This window comes from Girardinichthys multiradiatus, chromosome 18 (assembly GCF_021462225.1).
Source record: "Girardinichthys multiradiatus isolate DD_20200921_A chromosome 18, DD_fGirMul_XY1, whole genome shotgun sequence".
NCBI lineage: Eukaryota > Metazoa > Chordata > Actinopteri > Cyprinodontiformes > Goodeidae > Girardinichthys > Girardinichthys multiradiatus.
The window spans coordinates 15,040,786-15,063,106 of NC_061810.1; the positions used below are offsets into that span (position 1 = coordinate 15,040,786).

At 39.9% G+C, this 22,321-nt stretch overlaps 1 protein-coding gene and 1 long non-coding RNA gene across 3 annotated transcripts in view; one reads left to right on the forward strand and one right to left on the reverse strand.

The window, feature by feature from the left end:
- Positions 1-9,670, reverse strand: part of LOC124883501 — a 46,912-nt gene extending 37,242 nt beyond the window's left edge. Inside the window, exons 1-2 of the long non-coding RNA XR_007042220.1 lie at positions 9,489-9,670; positions 8,960-9,095 (exon numbers count right to left, since the gene is read on the reverse strand). This is a non-coding gene — a long non-coding RNA (uncharacterized LOC124883501). The remainder of the gene's footprint in view (positions 1-8,959; positions 9,096-9,488) is intronic.
- The window catches only part of b3gat1a (beta-1,3-glucuronyltransferase 1 (glucuronosyltransferase P) a), a 139,589-nt gene that overhangs the window by 36,289 nt on the left and 80,979 nt on the right, over positions 1-22,321 (forward strand). The gene's annotated exons all lie outside the window — the stretch shown is intronic.

Consider the following 22,321-nt stretch of genomic DNA (forward strand, 5'->3'; position numbering starts at 1 on the left):
TCCCAAGTTGTAAAGGAAATTAAATCAAAATCTCCAATAAATCTTGTCAGCAGAAGGAAGCATTAAATTTTTTCTAAAATAGTGTGGTAGGTGGCTGCGAAGAACAACACCAGCAGATGACCTGACTCCCCAAATCCTCACTTCCTGTGAAAACTTCAGACAGGACCTCAAGTAACTGTCTTAGATTACTATGTGTGCTGGCTCTAACTCCAGCTGCAGTTCACACCATGACCTCCACCGGACTATTGAATAAGGTTTGATTTAAAATCCTCTCAAGGTTGCAGTTATCCCTGCTGCTTATTCACCTTTTTCTACCACACTTTTTTCCTTCCACTCAACTTTCCATGAATAAGCTTGGATACAACCAACTTCGTTAGCAATGAACTTTTTTTTTATCAGTAAATCTCTGCTGGACAATTGTAAAGTCTAAGTGGATCTGGACATGGAGTATGGAGAATGGACAGTAAAGTAAAGTAAATTGCATGGAAGTAGTATAACCCAGCACTGGGCAAAGAGAAAACTAGCTTAAATAAGAGGAGAAACAGGTGCAGACAATTGCATGGAACAAGGTGGCGCAGGTGTGTAAAATGTAGTTGATTGCATGGTGGCTCTGGATGAGGGCAGGAACTAATAAACATGAATGGAGGTTAACAGAGATACTGGGCGTAATCTAACAGGGAATACTAACAGAAATAACTAAGTATAAAGAATACAAGAATAAACTAGAAAGCTCAGTGCAGTGCAAAGAAAACCACTGACATGAAAAACACGTAACAAATGTGAGCAGAAAGAAGTGAACTGAAATGGCAGAATCCATAGTAGGGAGTGTGTAGTCTCAGTAGTCTATTGTCATTTTAAGAACATTTGCATATTCTCAAAATAATTGTGACAAAGCAAACTTTCATTTTTCAAGTGGGGCAAGTGTAAGTAGATAATTCACCCCAACAATAGCAGCCTTGTGGCTCACAGAGGTCCCACCTTTATCCACTGTCATATTCATTATATGGAGAATTCAGTATGTAATTGTATGATGTAAAACAGTGTTGGTAATTATGAGCAGCTTTATTTGAGTAATTTAACAAAACCAGTCTTCTATCAAGCAGTTTGAAGCATTCAGACATGAAAAGACTTGAATAGTGAAAACAAGATAGAAAAATCCAATGAAACATGGAACTGCTATAGTTGGTGGTTATTCTGACACTAAATGTGGCCCAGTGTCACTTTTAAAACCTTCAGTGATGCAGCTTTAAATTTAAAAGCTCAGAACTTGTTCTTTCTACTGAGCTAAGTTTCATTTTAAAAAGTGAAAGTAATCAGCTAAGCCTATTTACACAAATGAGTCTGTTTTCTTGCTCACTCTATCTCTTACATGCAAGGATATGCACAAGGATTTACCCTTTCACACAAATGGGCGCGTGCGCACACACACACACACACACACACTCGCCTTGTATTAGCTTAATTGCAAACTGACTTGACAGTGATTTTCATTTCAAGCTTAAATCAACCGTGTCCTAAATGCAAAGGAAAGCATAAAACCCTCAAACTTCATAGTATAATTCTTATTGTAAGTGCCACTGTGTAGTTTAAAATGTTTTTTTTTTTATTATTCTCTGAATTTCTCTAATGAAGATCAATTTACAAGTGTTGTCTGGCTTGATGTTTGTACATGTTATTGGCTTTTTTTGCTTAGTGCTCAGGATGGTAAATAATCACAGAGGATATATTGCCTTCTATGCAAGTTTAGCTTTGTTTACAGAGACAGGGCTGTTTAATTGCTCTTTTTGTTTAGTGCTCAAAGTAGCTTCATTTGGGAATTTATTGGTTTTTGGCGATGTGCTTAGCTTAAATTAATTTTATTGCCTGCCTCAGTTTGGCTTGAAATGAATTATTTGGATTCAGCATTATTTATAATGTTCAGTATTTAGATACAACCTCTTGTGTTCCACATTTATGCAACAACAATGAAGAAGACGTGTTCGGAAATCATTACCAAAAAACCCTACTGCAGGTCATATGATGCTGCTGCTGCTGCTGTTGGGAAGCAGTTTTGTAACTGCAGTTTTTGCATTTTTACTTGACATCCTCAGCTTTTCTCCACACCAATTACAGTATTGAGAAAATGCTAACTGAAACATTCTGATGGAAATATATACTTTTTCTGACAATCTGTCATCTGTTGTATTTAAGTGGTTATGAGCTGTATTTTCTTGCAGATGTTCTGATTTTCTGTCATCTTCAATGTTAACTGCATTTTCAGTTTTTTTCTTCTACTTGTCACTTGAATTCAGTGAAAGGCAGGCTCAACTAGTTATCCTGCAAAAATCATGCAATTGTAGACATACCTGTCTATATATAATCTATATTGCCATTTTAAAAATATGTAACCTTGTCAATTTACATTATCTTGCTTGTTAATGGGTATTTTATCAACTATGATATTTTTCCAGCATTAGCCGGGTCATTTTCATTCTCGATCCTTCTAAGTGCTTCAAAAAGCCTAAAATGAATGAGGAAACTTGAGTAAGACACAGGCATAAACTTGACAGGAGTGTTACTCTTGGGTATTACTGTTTCACTCTCTTTATACATACAGTACAGACCAAAAGTTTGGACACACCTTCTCATTCAAAGAGTTTTCTTTATTTTCATGACTATGAATATTGTAGCTTCACACTGAAGGCATCAAAACTATAAATTAACACATGTGGAATTATATACTGAACAAAAAAGTGTGAAACAACTGAAAATATGTCTTATATTCTAGGTTCTTCAAAGTAGCCACCTTTTGCTTTGATTACTGCTCTGCACACTCTTGGCATTCTGTTGATGAGCTTCAAGAGGTAGTCACCTGAAATGGTTTTCCAACAGTCTTGAAGGAGTTCCCAGAGATGCTTAGCACTTGTTGGCCCTTTTGCCTTCACTCTGCGGTCCAGCTCACCCCAAACCATCTCGATTGGGTTCAGGTCCGGTGACTGTGGAGGCCAGGTCATCTGGCGCAGCACCCCATCACTCTCCTTCTTGGTGAAATAGCCCTTACACAATCTGGAGGTGTGTTTGGGGTCATTGTCCTGTTGAAAAATAAATGATGGGCACCCCCACACCATCACACATCCTCCTCCATGCTTTACGGTGGGAACCAGGCATGTAAAGTCCATCCGTTCACCTCTTCTAAGGTGGTTGGAACCAAAGATCTCAAACTTGGACTCATCACCAAAGCACAGATTTCCACTGGTCTAATGTCCAATCCTTGTGTTCTTTGGCCCAAACAAGTTTCTTCTGCTTGTTGCCTGTCCTCAGCAGTGGTTTCCTAGCAGCTATTTTACCATGAAGGCCTGATTCACACAGTCTCCTCTTAACAGTTGTTCTAGAGATGTGTCTGCTGCTAGAACTCTGTGTGGCATTGACCTGTTCTCTAATCTGAGCTGCTGTTAACCTGCGATTTCTGAGGCTGTTGACTCGGATGAACTTATCATCTGCGGCAGAGGTGACTCTTGGTCTTCCTTTCCTGGGGCGGTCCTCATGTGAACCAGTTTCTTTGTAGCTCTTGATGGTTTTTGCAACTGCACTTGGGGACATTTTCAAAGTTTTCCCAATTGTTCGGACTGATTGTCCTTCATTTCTGAAAGTAATGATGGCCACCCATTTTTCTTTACTTAGCTGCTTTTTCTTGCCATAATACAAATTCTAACAGTCTATTCGGTAGGACTATCAGCTGTGTACTGCATCCACCTCCTGCACAACACAACTAATGGTCCCAACCCCATTTATAAGGCTTGAAATCCCACTTATTAAACCTGACAGGGCACACCTGTGAAGTGAAAACCATTTCAGGTGACTACCTGTTGAAGCTCATCAACAGAATGCCAAGAGTGTTTTGAGCAGTAATCAAAGCAAAAGGTGGCTACTTTGAAGAACCTAGAATATAAGAAATATTCTCAGTTGTTTCACAATTTTTTGTTCAGTATATAATTCCACATGTGTTAATTCATAGTTTTGATGCCTTCAGTGTGAAGCTACAATATTCATAGTCATGAAAATAAAGACAGCTCTTTGAATGAGGTGTGTCCAAGCTTTTGGTCTGCACTGTACCTTGTTTTTCTTTTTCAGATAGAATTTGTCTCCTGCTTGATTAAGGATAACAAAGAACCAATGAGGTCATATTTAATGAGCAAAACTTGTTTATATGAAGATATTTAAAAATTAACCAATTAGTTAATAAAACAATTTGTGTGCAAGAGTAAACATGGCATACACCTGTAACACTATTGTATATCTGCATTGTATTTCTACAATAGCTGAAGATAAGTTGCTTTAAATATATAGTGCTCCAGCATTGCTTATTTATGTATTTGATACTGCAGCATACGTAATGTAACCATCAGCTAAGCAAGGCTAAGAAATATTTTTTTTTTTATTCTGTAAGAAAATGAGCGTGGCAACCCAAAAATGCTGTATATACAACACTTAAAAGCTAATGCCACAAAATGTAAGAAAGTTCTAAACAAATACCAGCAATAAAGTGATAATCTCATGTTGTGCTATGCAGAAGCTCTAATTGTGGTGTCGAAGATTAATTTACCCCTATATGTTGAATGATTGAAAGGAGCTGACATGGCAGGGGAAATGGCATGAGAAATTTAGGAATCTTCCGCTTCTTTAATAATGTAAAACGTTATTTCAGATGCATCAAAGAAGTGGGAAAATAAAAACACAAAAACATTTGATGGCAATTTAAATTTCAAATGCTTCCAAAAGTAGTTTTTTTTCACAAATATAATGTATGACAAAAGATTGTAACTGAAAAAGTTGTAATGAAAATGAAAATTCCCAGTTCTTGGTAAAACAAGAAACTGTCTGGCAATTGGTGGTCTTTAACAAGGAGACTGACTGCTTGCACTGATGCAAATGTGAGAGCAGAACTCATGTTAAAGTTAAAGTATAAAAGGCATGACATAGATGTTAAATTATAATATATTTGCGGTAAAAAGGGCAATTAAAAAAACTTAATTTAATTTGTAGGATAACCTGCAACATTATTTAATAATTTTTAATGTTTTAATAAAAGCTTGTACAGGAACAAATATTTAAGCAAATGAAGTCCAAAAATACTGGGCCAGTACATTTGGACTTTCTGTATAGTATATCAGTCATATGAACATCACCATACTACTTGTCCTAATGATAGTTTTTACTAGCACAAAGTTTTTCCCAACCTATTCCATGTACATTTTGGCAAAAAATGGGATGTTATGATATCATGGGCCAAGCTTTATTTTTAAGTGTGCAGTAGAATAACCAGCAGTATTTGGGGGATCTGTTTGCCTCCTGATAAATGTCTGCATAAATACAGTAAATGCCAGCCTTCATGACCCCCAATTCAATGTCAGGCTCTCTCACAGATGTAAGGTTCTCTGTGATAAGACTGTGAAAAATTGAAGGTCTCGTTGCTTTAGCATGTCCCATCACTCACATCAGGAAGCTGCCTTTTTGCCTAAAGCAAGTGTTCCACATAAGCGTGCATTGCTCCAGTAAACATCCAGTCTAAGCTTGACAAATTGGTTCCCAAACAGCAATTATTTTTACATCAATTAGCCACTGAAGCTGCACATTGTTGTAGCAGACTTGTAGACATGCAGGCACACGCAAACACTTTCTGTGCTCATTTATTTAGTGTTTAGTGCCAAAAAACAACCATCCTTGGCAGCTATACCTTCATTATTAAAGAAAGACAGGCACCTAACGTGCACAGCTGAGATGTAATTAGGTTCTGCAAGATAATCAGACCTGGAATGTGTCCTGCAATTTATCTGTGCAGGAAAATATGCAGATCAGAGGATGTATCTTCTCTAGCATCGACTGTTTCATTGCAGACTTTTGAAATACTTCAAATAGTTCATTTTCATGGTCAGCAATTATAGCACACCTCTAACTCCAATGTTTGTAATGTGCTCTGCTAGCTTGGCTCCTCTCTCTCTCTCTTCATTAAAGCAGCTGGTTCACAATATACTTTTTAGGAGAGGCAATTAGAAGAGGATCTTCCTAATGGAAGGAAAACCCAACCTGCAATTTAGACAGAGGGAGGGTCTTCTCTTGGACTGAGCAGACAAATCAACCCTTTGGCAGCCATTAAGTAGAACGAACAAAGAAGCTGATTCAAATTCGTTTTCTCATTCAGGCTTTTCCAGGAAACTAGAGGAGCACTGTTCTTTTCAAGTCCAAATCATGGCCTGTCACCTTGATCACTTTGAGCTGTGCTATAATAGCTCACAGTCCAATGATATTCCATATGACAAAAAATCTTAATGTTAATGCCTTAAGCAGAGGCCCAGACTAGCAATGGAATGAACAAATCCATTTGACATATTTCCAGAGGGCCTTTTAGGGCTTTCAGCAAATAGAGCCTCAGGAGAGCTCAAAATGTGCTCAACTCTGCATTTAAAAAAGTACTCGTTTTGAAATGCAGCCTCCTGCGGTTTTGTCAGATAAATTGACTGTACGGTTGCCTTGAATGTACCTCTAAGGATCCAGACTCATTCTTTTCTGTAGAGCACAACATTTTCCCTGCTCTTCGGTCGACAGAGAAAATAAGTATCCTTCTCCAAATGACCATACAGCTGCATCAAATCAAGACGGACTGCCTCTATAACTCAGAGCAGCTTCAGCTCATGACACCCTCCACAGTGGCCAGAGCTGGCACTATTTAGATGTGACTAAGGAGGAAGCGTTGTGCTAATAGGAATACTGCGTTCACATTTCACTCATCGAAAGCGAAGAGTGCTTAGTAAAGCGAACAGTGCTGCGACAGGCCTACTGATGGCAGACGGAGGACTCTGCTTCATCATTTATCTGTGCACTGATCTGACCTGTCAGTACATTCTTCCACTGAGAAACACATGCAGTATGACACAAGAGCTGATAGATAGATAGATAGATAGATAGATAGATAGATAGATAGATAGATAGATAGATAGATAGATAGATAGATAGATAGATAGATAGATAGATAGATAGATAGATAGACAGACAGACAGACAGACAGACAGACAGACAGACAGACAGACAGACAGACAGACAGACAGACAGACAGACAGACAGACAGACAGACAGACAGACAGATAGATAGATAGATAGATAGATAGATAGATAGATAGATAGATAGATAGATAGATAGATAGATAGATAGATAGATAGATAGATAGGTTGGACAATGAAACTGAAACACCTGTCATTTTAGTGTGGGAGGTTTCATGGCTAAATTGGACCAGCCTGGTAGCCAGTATTCATTGATTGCACATTGCACCAGTAAGAGCAGAGTGTGAAGGTTCAATTATCATGGTAAGAGCACAGTTTTGCTCAAAATATTGAAATGCACACAACATTATGGGTGACATACCAGAGTTCAAAAGAGGACAAACTGTTGGTGCACGTCTTGCTGGCGCATCTGTGACCAAGACAGCAAGTCTTTGTGATGTATCAAGAGCCACGGTATCCAGGGTAATGTCAGCATACCACCAAGAAGGATGAACCACATCCAACATGATTAACTGTGGACGCAAGAGGAAGCTGTCTGAAAGGGATGTTCGGGTGCTAACCTGGATTGTATCCAAAAAACATAAAACCACGGCTGCCCAAATCACGGCAGAATTAAATGTGCACCTCAACTCTCCTGTTTCCACCAGAACTGTCCGTCGGGAGCTCCACAGGGTCAATATACACGGCCGGGCTGCTATAGCCAAACCTTTGGTCACTCATGCATGCCAAACGTCGGTTTCAATGGTGCAAGGAGAGCAAATCTTGGGCTGTGGACAATGTGAAACATGTATTGTTCTCTGATGAGTCCACCTTTACTGTTTTCCCCACATCCGGGAGAGTTACGGTGTGGAGAAGCCCCAAAGAAGCGTACCACCCAGACTGTTGCATGCCCAGAGTGAAGCATGGGGGTGGTTTGGGCTGCCATATCATGGCATTCTCTTGGCCCACTACTTGTGCCAGATGGGCGCATCACTGCCAAGGACTACCGAACCATTCTTGAGGACCATGTGCATCCAATGGTTCAAACATTGTATCCTGAAGGCGGTGCCATGTATCAGGATGACAATGCACCAATACACACAGCAAGACTGGTGAAAGATTGGTTTGATGAACATGAAAGTGAAGTTGAACATCTCCCATGGCCTGCACAGTCACCAGATCTAAATATTATTGAACCACTTTGGGGTGTTTTGGAGAAGGCAGTCAGGAAACGTTTTCCTCCACCAGTATCACGTAGTGACCTGGCCACTATCCTGCAAGAAGAATGGCTTAAAATCCCTCTGACCACTGTGCAGGACTTGTATATGTCATTCCCAAGATGAATTGACGCTGTATTGGCCGCAAAAGGAGGCCGTACACCATACTAATAAATTATTGTGGTCTAAAACCAGGTGTTTCAGTTTCATTGTCCAACCCTGTAGATAGATAGATGCAAAAATTTGGAAGAAAAAAGAAAAACAAATAAGAAAATATAAATCTGAAAGGCTTGGCATGCATGCAGATCCCTGTTCTCTGATACCCCTAAATTTAATCCAGCTCAGCCAATTACGAATAGAGTCCACCTGGACTTAATTTTATCTCTGCATGATTAAGCTGCAATGTGAAGTCCTTAGAGGTTTGTTATGAAACTCCAAGGAAAAATAGCGTCATGAAGACCAAGACAGCAATATGGTTGTTAAGAGGTTTAACGTAGGGTTTGGTTGTAAAATAATACCTCAAGCCTTGAATATGTAACAGAGCATTGTCCAGTCCATCAGGACATCTGTGTATGTCCCAGTGCCATCCTTCTCAGCAAGATTTAAAAAAAAACAAAAACCCATACAAGAAAGAAAGCCCCTCAATTTTCCTGAGTTGTACTAATTATGACAACAAGGAGAATGAACCATGTGATTGTGTTCTTGAGAGAGCCAAGGTAAAGCATTACCTTTTTAGGGCGTCAAAGAGTCCTCTTCAGGGAACGATATAATTGCAGCTCGTGCAGAATTCAATTGTGTGAACATGTTGGAGGGATTTTCTTATTGTTTGCCTGACTTCACCAATATCCACGGCATTGTTCAAGACTGTCAGTGCCCAGATGGAGGGAAACATGGAGGTACAGTAAAACGAGACACAATCATAGTGAAACTCTGTGATGTAAATATCAGTTCTGATAAACAGATAAAAAGAGAGAAAAAGTAACAAATATTTTCAAATAATATTAACTGGTGTTATACATATCTCAGTCTTATACTGATTGCCACAAGGCATATCTATAAACCCTAACTATATTTAACAGCCATTTTCAAATGCTTATTAATGAAAATAGTATCCCTTTTTGCTGTTCTTTATAGAATAACACAAGAACAGCAAGTTGGTTAATTAGTCAGGCTATCTGCTCGGGTAGCCTACAGTCAGCTGTTCAACAGAAATGCTATTTGTACGTCATAAGAACTGTAATTCTTAAACAGTGTTACCTTACTAAGAGTGATGACTGGCACTCATTTGCTCCCCGGCATCCAAATTCTTCTTTTTTGGCAGTGAGGGAAAAGCATTCAAGCCTTCGTTCAGCTAGCTGAAATATGCAGCAACATGTGAGGAAGGGGCGGAACAATGTTGCTTCAGTCCTGATGCAGCAGAGAAGATTTGGGTACTTCGATCATTTCTATGGATAGGCATTATGACATTATTAGTGTACCTTGCTTCCGATTGGATGACAATAAATTTTTTGCTATTTACATTATGCACAATAGGTTAAACGGAAGGTCTATTTTGTAAGTATCTGAAGATGGGTGTAAACTTTTCCACAAGTTAATTAGTTGCCAGCGTCATGCTTTTCACCATCATGACTAGTTTTCTCTTTTTTTACATTTATGTATTAATTTTTAATACATAATTTAATATTTCGGGCAAGTACGAGGGGATGATTTTCGGTCTGATACCAAGATCACCTGCTAATATATCTGATCATCTTCTGAAACTTGGCAAATCTGTTATAGGAAGTTGAAGGGAATCATTTGGTTCAAAACGTGATTTAAAAAAAATCTAATAAACCTGAGGAGAACAAGAACACACAACAAGGTGCTCATTAACCAGTCTATATGGATTTGTCTTCAATCTCTCTCACTCAGGATGAACACAGGCTCCAAACAGGCCATTCTTTAAAGATATTAAAGAATGATCTGCAGCAGTGCAAAAATAATACAAAAGAAGTCTTACCAAATGACACCGAGTTATAAAGATTTCAGTCAACATGCACTTTCTTTTATGCAGCCACTACTACAGCTGATAAGCATTCAGTCCACAAAGGCTCTAGTCCTGAAGCATCCTATCATCTTCAAAGTTTCCTAAAGTGCCTGGCAATGACCATTTCTTTAAGACCATTTATACTATTGCATTGCTGTAAACCAGACATGATGGGCTGAGATTTCAAGGAGAAAACAACAGCACTTACCCTTACCCCCCCACCCGCTCCTTGTCTATCTCCCTGGGATCACTTCAGCCCTCACACAAGCTGACCCTGGGAAGTTGAGCGACAGCTGCGAAGATGAAAGGCATCTGGAGAAAGGTTGCGGTTGCTTCACATTGGCAGTAAATGCACTATTAGTTTAATGACGATCCAAATATCAACACTAGTCTTCCATATCAGTCACTCCAAGGACAAAGTACTGCTGAACAGGAATATAGTGAATTCTACAGCAGCTTTGGGAAGATTTTATTGACATATTCAACACTGTGCTGGTGTAAATGTTGTCAACTCATCAACAGCTATATATATATATATATATATATATATATATATATATATATATATATATATATATATATATACAGGTCCTTCTCAAAATATTAGCGTATTGTGATAAAGTTCATTATTTTCCATAATGTCATGATGAAAATTTAACATTCATATATTTTAGATTCATTGCACACTAACTGAAATATTTCAGGTCTTTTATTGTCTTAATACAGATGATTTTGGCATACAGCTCATGAAAACCCAAAAATTCCTATCTCACAAAATTAGCATATCATTAAAAGGGTCTCTAAACGAGCTATGAACCTAATCATCTGAATCAACGAGTTAACTCTAAACACCTGCAAAAGATTCCTGAGGCCTTTAAAACTCCCAGCCTGGTTCATCACTCAAAACCCCAATCATGGGTAAGACTGCCGACCTGACTGCTGTCCAAAAGGCCACTATTGACACCCTCAAGCAAGAGGGTAAGACACAGAAAGAAATTTCTGAACAAATAGGCTGTTCCCAGAGTGCTGTATCAAGTCACCTCAGTGGGAAGTCTGTGGGAAGGAAAAAGTGTGGCAGAAAACGCTGCACAACGAGAAGAGGTGACCGGACCCTGAGGAAGATTGTGGAGAAGGGCCGATTCCAGACCTTGGGGGACCTGCGGAAGCAGTGGACTGAGTCTGGAGTAGAAACATCCAGAGCCACCGTGCACAGGCGTGTGCAGGAAATGGGCTACAGGTGCCGCATTCCCCAGATCAAGCCACTTTTGAACCAGAAACAGCGGCAGAAGCGCCCGACCCAGGCTACAGAGAAGCAGCACTGGACTGTTGCTCAGTGGTCCAAAGTACTTTTTTCAGATGAAAGCAAATTCTGCATGTCATTCGGAAATCAAGGTGCCAGACTCTGGAGGAAGACTGGGGAGAAGGAAATGCCAAAATGCCAGAAGTCCAGTGTCAAGTACCCACAGTCAGTGATGGTCTGGGGTGCCATGTCAGCTGCTGGTGTTGTTCCACTGTGTTTTATCAAGGGCAGGGTCAATGCAGCTAGCTATCAGGAGATTTTGGAGCACTTCATGCTTCCATCTGCTGAAAAGCTTTATGGAGATGAAGATTTCATTTTTCAGCACGACCTGGCACCTGCTCACAGTGCCAAAACCACTGGTAAATGGTTTACTGACCATGGTATCACTGTGCTCAATTGGCCTGCCAACTCTCCTGACCTGAACCCCATAGAGAATCTGTGGGATATTGTGAAGAGAACGTTGAGAGACTCAAGACCCAACACTCTGGATGAGCTAAAGGCCGCTATCGAAGCATCCTGGGCCTCCATAAGACCTCAGCAGTGCCACAGGCTGATTGCCTCCATGCCACGCCGCATTGAAGCAGTCATTTCTGCAAAAGGATACCCGACCAAGTATTGAGTGCATAACTGTACATGATTATTTGAAGGTTGACGTTTTTTGTATTAAAAACACTTTTCTTTTATCGGTCGGATGAAATATGCTAATTTTGTGAGATAGGAATTTTGGGTTTTCATGAGCTGTATGCCAAAATCATCCGTATTAAGACAATAAAAGACCTGAAATATTTCAGTTAGTGTGCAATGAATCTAAAATATATGAATGTTAAATTTTCATCATGACATTATGGAAAATAATGAACTTTATCACAATATGCTAATATTTTGAGAAGGACCTGTATATATATATATATATACAGGTCCTTCTCAAAATATTAGCATATTGTGATAAAGTTCATTATTTTCCATAATGTCATGATGAAAATTTAACATTCATATATTTTAGATTCATTGCACACTAACTGAAATATTTCAGGTCTTTTATTGTCTTAATACGGATGATTTTGGCATACAGCTCATGAAAACCCAAAATTCCTATCTCACAAAATTAGCATATTTAATCCGACCAATAAAAGAAAAGTGTTTTTAATACAAAAAACGTCAACCTTCAAATAATCATGTACAGTTATGCACTCAATACTTGGTCAGGAATCCTTTGGCAGAAATGACTGCTTCAAAGCGGCGTGGCATGGAGGCAATCAGCCTGTGGCACTGCTGAGGTCATATGGAGGCCCAGGATGCTTCGATAGCGGCCTTTAGCTCATCCAGAGTGTTGGGTCTTGAGTCTCTCAACGTTCTCTTCACAATATCCCACAGATTCTCTATGGGGTTCAGGTCAGGAGAGTTGGCAGGCCAATTGAGCACAGTGATACCATGGTCAGTAAACCATTTACCAGTGGTTTTGGCACTGTGAGCAGGTGCCAGGTCGTGCTGAAAAATGAAATTTTCATCTCCATGAAGCTTTTCAGCAGATGGAAGCATGAAGTGCTCCAGAATCTCCTGATAGCTAGCTGCATTGACCCTGCCGTTGATAAAACACAGTGGACCAACACCAGCAGCTGACACGGCACCCCAGACCATCACTGACTGTGGGTACTTGACACTGGACTTCTGGCATTTTGGCATTTCCTTCTCCCCAGTCTTCCTCCAGACTCTGGCACCTTGATTTCCGAATGACATGCAGAATTAGCTTTCATCCGAAAAAAGTACTTTGGACCACTGAGCAACAGTCCAGTGCTGCTTCTCTGTAGCCCAGGTCAGGCGCTTCTGCCGCTGTTTCTGGTTCAAAAGTGGCTTGACCTGGGGAATGTGGCACCTGTAGCCCATTTCCTGCACACGCCTGTGCACGGTGGCTCTGGATGTTTCTACTCCAGACTCAGTCCACTGCTTCCGCAGGTCCCCCAAGGTCTGGAATCGGCCCTTCTCCACAATCTTCCTCAGGGCCCGGTCACCTCTTCTCGTTGTGCAGCGTTTTCTGCCACACTTTTTCCTTCCCACAGACTTCCCACTGAGGTGCCTTGATACAGCACTCTGGGAACAGCCTATTCGTTCAGAAATTTCTTTCTGTGTCTTACCCTCTTGCTTGAGGGTGTCAATAGTGGCCTTCTGGACAGCAGTCAGGTCGGCAGTCTTACCCATGATTGGGGTTTTGAGTGATGAACCAGGCTGGGAGTTTTAAAGGCCTCAGGAATCTTTTGCAGGTGTTTAGAGTTAACTCGTTGATTCAGATGATTAGGTTCATAGCTCGTTTAGAGACCCTTTTAATGATATGCTAATTTTGTGAGATAGGAATTTTGGGTTTTCATGAGCTGTATGCCAAAATCATCAGTATTAAGACAATAAAAGACCTGAAATATTTCAGTTAGTGTGCAATGAATCTAAAATATATGAATGTTAAATTTTCATCATGACATTATGGAAAATAATGAACTTTATCACAATATGCTAATATTTTGAGAAGGACCTGTATATATATATATATATACACACACATACAAATGCTAAAACAGAATAGCCACTCGCTGGCATTTAAAACAGACAGAGGAGTAGCTATGTTCCTACAGGACACAGCCAGCAGCTATTACGTATTTTAACCTTAGAGAGTAGCTGATTCATGCAGAAACACCTTCAGGCTTCTGCTTTTCTGGTGCAGCTCCACAGCTCAGGCTAGAAATTCTTAACAGCGATCTGAATATTCCAGGAGTTGTTTTACGTTATGCATCTGTGTGTTTCTGTCTGGCAAGGGGGAAGCTGGGTGTTTTTACAGGGGATTATCTTTAAATCCACGACTTTCTTTCGTCTTTTGGCTATGACCCACCAGGGTGTCTTAAAGGGGAGTTCTGCAGGCACGTTTTTAGGGCTATCAAAAGGGTTATCAATGTTTTGGGTTTTTTTGTGCTTGTTTATACACATACGCTTTCTTATGGGAAATGAATCTTTATTTCAAGAAATACAGATTAAAATAAGATTAGCTGTTAAGAAAAACAGATTTTAGAGACTGTATTTTTTAAAGGTTATGTGTGCTTGAGGTTTAGCAGAAGTAGACGTTTCTAATTCTTGGCTTTGGCTTAACTTTCTGTGCTCCCTGTAGCCTGATAGCCAGCTATAGCTGAGTAGGTTTTTGTAACAAGACCTGATACATGTGTAAGGTTTAACTGGATCTAGTCAGTTTGTGAATGTAATGATTTTAAACTATGTTTCCTTTGACCACTGTATATTGTTTATTGGTTTAACATCTTCTCAGATCCCTGAAGGTCCAATTTTAACTTCTGCTTTTTGCAACTAAGCTAAACACTTGATACCAAGTGTAGCACCCTGAAAATATGCTCAGAACATGATAATGTGTAACGGTATATTGATGCCATGGGTCAAGCACTTATTTCATTTAGTAGTGGTCTAAACAGTTTGTTTAGTTTATGTTTAAATATGCGCTGAAGTTACCTTATTTTATGTCATATATCTTGTTATATTATATTATTATTTCTTTAAGAGCAACATGACGTAGAAAGTTTATGACCTTTTGATTCTAAAAAAAAATATATAGAAAAGACAGAAAAACTACACATGCTGTACACTCGAACCGTGGATTTACTTCTAATAAAGTTGCACAAAAATGAAGATCCGCATGGAATCTCCTTAAGTTGTTTTGAGGGTGCAACATACATTTTGGTGTTTCCGCCCGGTTCAGCGAAAGTTTCCTGTAATGAGAAGTTGGCTTTTTTTATTTATGAAAAGGGATCACATCTCGGCGGAGCAATGTGAGCTAAGCGATTATGCTAAGCAGCTAGGCTAAGCAGCAACGCGGTGGGTCTGACGCATAGCCAGAAGAAGAAACGAACATCTTTTCAAGTGGTGGATCGAGCAAAGCCAAAGCATCATGAGCAGTTAGTGGGAATCTCTACTGGCTGACATTAAGAAAAAGCTTCTGACTTTGTCACAGGACGAGCTAGAGACCCTAAGCGAAGTGTTAGGTCTACAGCTGAGTGAAGAGGTAAAGTCGTCATGTCGGTTAATAAGAAGGCAGATGCTTAGACACCTGGAAAGCGAGGATGTTACATCTTTGGAGGACAGTGGATTATCTGTGCTGTTAACCATTAATGATTTAATAGACGACATGGATAAGAAAACGGGCACAAGCAGCTTGGCGGGTGCTACGTCACAGAGCACCGCGGCCGAGCCACAAGTGGCTGTTGAGCAACCTCTGCCGGCAGAAATCGGTATTACACCGACAGCTGTACTACCACAGAAGTCGGGTGGCTCAATGAGCTCTGAAAGTGAGTCGTCGCAAGGTAAAGACAAACTGAACTTACACCCTAGATACAGAAAGGATTTTCGGATTATTGGACAAATCGGTGATGTTGGACAAAAGGATAAACTGAACTTTACAAGCCTTGAAAGACAAATTGAACGTGGACTAAAAAAAGGGTATGATGAGGATGAGATTTTTGAAGCAGTGATCCAAGCCATTGCACCTGATGTGAAATTAAAAAGTTATCTAGAGAGTAGAACAGAACTATCCTTAAACTCTCTCAGGCAAATGCTTAGGACACACTTCATAGAGAAAGATGCAACAGAACTATCATGCCCTGACACGTGCAGTGCAAGATCCCAAAGAAACTCCTATTCAGTTTCTCATACGCACAATGGACCTTAGGCAAATAGCCCTGGCTGCATCTGACAGAAGCAAAGTTGGACTGAAATACAAACCTGAGCTGGTGCAGACACAGTTTTTGCAAACTATTCTGACTGGGTTGCAGGATGATGCCATTAGGATGGACATTAAACCTTACCTACAGGATGTATCTGTACAGGACAAAATACTAATGGAAAAAATGAGTGCAGCCTACAGTGTTGAACTCGAAAGAAGGAGTCAATTGTCAACCAGACAAAACAACATCAAAGTGGCTTCAGTTCAGGAAGGCGACGACTGTAAACATGAAAATAACGAGAGCTCAAAAATAAACAAAAACCAGTCAGTAAAGTCAAATCCTATTGTGGAAAAGCTGGAAGCCAATAACAAAGTCATGTGTGATGCCATCCAAAATCTTTCCGCACAAGTCGCTAATCTGACTCAGATGAAAGTGAAAACTGACGACATAGACATAAAAAGCAAGCCATACTATCCAAGCGTTGCGAGAAGGAGCCCAAAAAAGTGTTGTCAATGCGAACAGTTAAACCCAGAAGGAAAATGTACACATTGCTACAAATGTGGAAGCAGCCAACATTGGGCTATTGGTTGTCGGAAAAAGAAAGACGTAACAGTGAATGTCAATAAAATTGAAGTCCATACTATCAATTATATTGACAATGTTGTTCCACAAAAATCAAGAAAAGACAGCAAAACTAATAGGACGCAAAAGCCTTGTCCAGTGCAACATTGGAGGTGTTCCTGTCACAGCGCTCTGGGATACAGGATCACAAGTGTCAATTGTGGATTTAAACTGGAAAAGAGAACATCTACTGGACGCCGAGGTTGAAACAGTGGAAGAGCTTCTTGATGAGGGTATGTTAGATCTCTCTGCAGCAAATGGGACAGAGAAATCTTATGAGGGTTGGGTGGGATTTAAGTTCAGCCTTACAGAGGACAGAGACAGTGAACTGTTAGTGCCATTTCTTGTAAGCTCTCTGCCAATCACCAAGCCAATAGTGGGATTCAATGTCATAGAGGAGCTCGCCAAGACTAACATATCAGCAGATAGCATGCTCTCCCACAAGTTCCTATGTAGTCTCGGATCAGCATTAGATGTAGGTCACAAAAAGGCAAAAGCAGTGTTTTCTGTGTTAAGTAGAGACAAAGCTATGTCGGAAAATCAAATAGTAAGGCTAGGGAGCCACGATTTCAGTTGTAGTTGAAAACAGCACAGACAATGAGATAAGACTATAAGGACAATACTTGGCTCATTATATACTGTGGATAAAATACAAGATGTAAAAGAAGCCACAAAGTGAAAATAAACAAAAATGGGATCCACCAGTTGATATTTCACACCTAACAGAACAACAAGACAAAGTGAGAAAGATGCTAAGGGAGGAAAGTGATGTTTTTGCACAAAATGAGTGGGATACAGGGTGCATACCGATCTGCAGATGAAAATATATCTCAAAGACAGTGTTCCAGTGACAAAAACATACAATTCAATCCCCCGTCATTTGTACCAAGAAGTGAAAAAGCACATTCAAGATTTACTCAGTAGAGGATGGATACAGGAGTCAACTTCTTCGTACTCATCACCAATAGTAATAGTGAGAAAAATGATTCTACCATTCGACTCTGTGTGGACTATAGGCAATTGAATTAAAAGACACACCCTGACAGACATCATATTCCAAGGATACAAGAAATCCTGAAAATCTTGGTGGAAACTCCTGGTTCACTGTATTAGATCAAGGCAAAGCCTACCATCAGGGCTTTATTAGTCCGGAGAGCCGAGCATGCACCGCCTTCATCATGCCATGGGGCCTTTATGAATGGCTGAGGATACCCTTTGGACTAACAAATGCCCCAGCTGCCTTCCAGAGGTATATGGAAAGTTGCCTTGGGGATCTCAGGGATGAGGTGTGCGTGCCTTACCTTGATGACGTTTGAGTTTTTAGCCAAGACTTTGACCAACATGGTCTCACCAAGACTATGCAGATGAATGGTTGAGGTCGATGCAGGAAGCTTACAGTATTGTGAAAGAAAACATGAGAAAAGCAGGCAAAAGAGGACAAAAGTATTACAACAGGAAAGCCTGGAGTTCAGAGCTTCAACCTGGAGACCACGTACTTGTCCAAAATCTATCTGTAGGAGGAGGGCCTGAAAAAATATGTGCATACTGGGAAAACAAAGTACACATCGTAAAAGAAAGGAGAGGACAAAACAGCCCAGTTTATGTGGTGACACCACTGGATGGAGAAGGGAGGGAAAGAGTTCTTCATAGGAATGTCCTACTACCCTGTCCTTATCTTACTGATGGATTTAACACTGGGGATCCAAAGGAAAAACGTATCCAGAACAAACCAGCAAACAGACAAGCACGACGAACTAGGGACAGTGTACATGAGGATTCTGATAGGTTATAGTGAGGATGAGTATTCTGTCTATGTTGCTCGTCAAGGAGGGGATACCCGCCTCAAACCTCAGGCCCCAGTTTTTCAGTCCAGATCAAGCCAACCGGTGGAGGAAACACAAACTAGGGGACTTGGACAAAAACAAAATCAGTTCCAGGAGAAAGTGGTTCCGTTGAGGTCGATAATCAAGTATACGAGGGAGATGAGGGAGGAAATATACAGGACCAAGATATAGACCAAGACCCAGACATGGATACTGAAGGTCAGATATCCGATCTCGAAATGCCTGAGGAGGATGTGAATGTGTCGTCAGAGAGCGATCAGGAGGTGGAATGAGAGCGGCACTCCTCAAGGACACATCAACCAAAACCCATCTTCACATATGATGAGTTAGGGAAACCTAGTTTCACATTTTTGCAGAAATAGGGAAGATGTTTGGTATGGCAGTTAAAGTTAATTGTAAATGTTTCATTATTCATTTGGTGGAAATATTCAGTTATGTGTAATAGTCATTTTGTAGAGATGTATTTCTAGTGACTAAGGCTACACTTACAAGTCAGTGATGTATTTACAGAAGGAAGTGTGCGTTCTAAAAGGTAATGTCAAAGTAGTCTGTAAGAAGTTGTACTACGTTTCAGGGTATGTTAAATGTGGATACATTAAATAAGGTGGAATGGCAGTTTTAGCCATATGTAACTTAATGGACTTGGGAGTCCTACCAATGTACCAAAAATTTAGGTTAATACACTGAAGCAGGAATATTAGTAAAATTAACTTTTTCTGTATACATGCATTTGTAGTAATTTGATGTGTAGTATTGGTTATTATTCTTGAAGAGCACCTGAATACTACCAGAATGAGTGTGCTAGGAGTTATTGGTAAATATATATTTCTTTAAGTTCCAAAGTATAAAATGTTCTGCAAACATTTTATTATTTTAGTGGGGGAGGGTGTAGCACCCTGAAAATATGTTCAGAACGTGACAATGTCTAAGTCATGGTATATTGATGACATGGGTCAAGCACTTATTTCATTTAGTAGTGGTCTAAACAGTTTGTTTAGTTTATGTTTAAATATGTGATGAAGTTACCTTATTTTAGTTCATATATCTTGTTATATTACTATTTCTTTAAGAGCGACATGATGTAGAAAGTTCATGACCTTCTGATTCTAAAAAAAATATATAGAAAAGACAGAAAAACTACACACACTGTATGCTCGAACCGTGGATTTTGTTCTAATAAAGTTGCACAAAAATGAAGATCCGCGTGGAATATCCTTAAGTTGTTTTGAGGGTGCAACACAAGCAGCAGGCTATATGGTTATTTAGTGTTTTTTTTAGTTTCACCCATTCTTTCTTCTGCCCAAAATGTAACACCACCACCACCAGAGGCTCGTCTGGTGACAATGGCTGATGCATAGCAATCTCCTTGACAACATTGTTGTAATGCCAACAGGCAATTTATTTTAGTTACTCAATGTTCTAAGTAAAACACATTATATAGATTAAATACACACAGCCTCGTGTTTTCAAGCCTTTATTAAGGTTATTACAATGATTTTCCATGTACAGCTATTGAAAACACATCATTCCATTGAAACTTATTTTACAATGTTATATGATGTTTTCAGATATGTCTGTCTCGTTTCCTATCACAATCAAACTTCTTGGTTGAATGAGAAAAATGTGTATGAATAATTTGGGCTTGATAGGACATACATATTAGACAACCAGGGTAGATACTGGCTATTCTTTTGTGGATGAAGTGGTTATACAGTGATGCCTTAAATTTTTAACTGTTAAGTTGTGAAAAAACTGTCACTGCAATTAGTTCCTCAGGTTAAAAAAATAGGATGGAGGGATGGATGGATGGATGGATGGATGGTTTGGTTGGGCTCTTTTAGTGCATTTTGCCTATGAAGTGGTCTTGGAAAATGGAAGTTTTTTTAAGCGGTTAAAGCTATTTTGGTATTTGCTAGGAGGGTTGTTAAGAGTCACCTAAAGTAAGTAACGTAAGCCCCGGCAGTGATAAAGGGCATTGCACCAGCGTGGTGTAAATAAATTGTTCTTTTGATTTAACCTTTGGCGAGACTTTTTTATTTCTTTCATACACCACCAGTCCCAACTGCCTTGTGTTGCCGTGGCAACCAGCAACTGGGCTGAGCTCAGTGCAGTGTAGTTTTGGTCTTGAGACAAACCCCCCCCCCCCAAAAAAAAATCCAAAAAAACAGGAGGAAAACAAAGGCTGCTCTCCAAGGCTGTGATGAGAAGACACAAGCCTGTGCACTGTCACAAATATGCAAATCATTCTGGCTGCGTGAGGCCTTCACTGCACCCATCAGTCACATTTCAAGCTATTTCATTGTGCCACTGAACACTGTGTGCAATTAGATTGTGTATCTCGCAGAACGTATGAGGGTGTCAGGAGATTATCATTGTGAAATCTTTCAAATAAATCACCTTGGAGATAATTACATCAGATCGTTGCCCTTAAGCCTCTGACATTTCCTTTATTTTTTTAATGTGAGTATAATGAAATGCTAACATTAAATTCAGTGTGCCTCTTCCCAGATGATAATAGACTAAATGGGTAATTATGATTTAACTGGATAGCTGGGAGCTCCGAGGGCTCAAGGGTGACCTGGGCTTGATGATTGTTCTTGTAAATGAATATTCTGTAGCATGAGATCCATTGAGCTGGGATGGGGGCTATTGGGGTCTGTAGACCGCCCAAACACCTCTAAAATTCACCGGATCGATCACGCCACAGCTTCCTGCAAGATAAATTCCACCACCACAACTCCTCCAATTACTCTTGATAGGCCACGTCTTCCCATCAGTGTTATGTGTTGGAGTCAGGAGAAGTCGAGGAGAAAAAGCGATAGAGTGGCGAGCCTGAAGTGGAAAGAGAGGCAGAGCACGAAAGAAGGGATGTGTTGACAAGCATGCACAGCTGATGAAACCTTTCCATGTTGAACTTTGCCAAGACGGATGTTGAACTTAGACCCGTGCGTGCATTATTAATATTACCCACTAACACGAGAATAAAGGAGCATTTACTGACCCAGTGACATTCTTGAATTAATCATAGAGCCCTACTGAAGAGGCATCGCTAAATTCTTTTTCATAGCAAACCTGGCAATTTTCTGTACCATGACAGATGTCCTTAGTAAGAAAAGGGCACCAGCTCAGCTCAGTTATCTCTGTCAACATTTCAGCAGAGGAAAGGTCCTGTTTGATGTGTTTTCTTAACTGGTCATGCTGCCATTGTTACATAGTTTGCATTAAAAAAATGTATAATTTTAAAGGTTGGAGAATTTATGCTGCAGAGTCAAGCAAATGCCTCACCCAATACGAGTTTAGATATATGCTTAAAATACTCCTGATGTAAATTCAGCAAGAAATCAGAATTATACTACTCTATTGATGCAGTTGACTGCTAGGCAGAATGTAATTACAGTCATTAACTGTCATTATGAGCCCTCGGTCCAACGTAATTGGTAGGACATACTACTTGTGTCTGTACAGTAAGGTGAGGGCTAAGGTGCATGGCTCTTTTGCCCTTAAAAATGGACTCTGTTACACAACAACAAAAAATAAGGAGCACACTTAATAGCTATATGTCACGGTCATGGTCCTGCGGGGAAGTGAACATC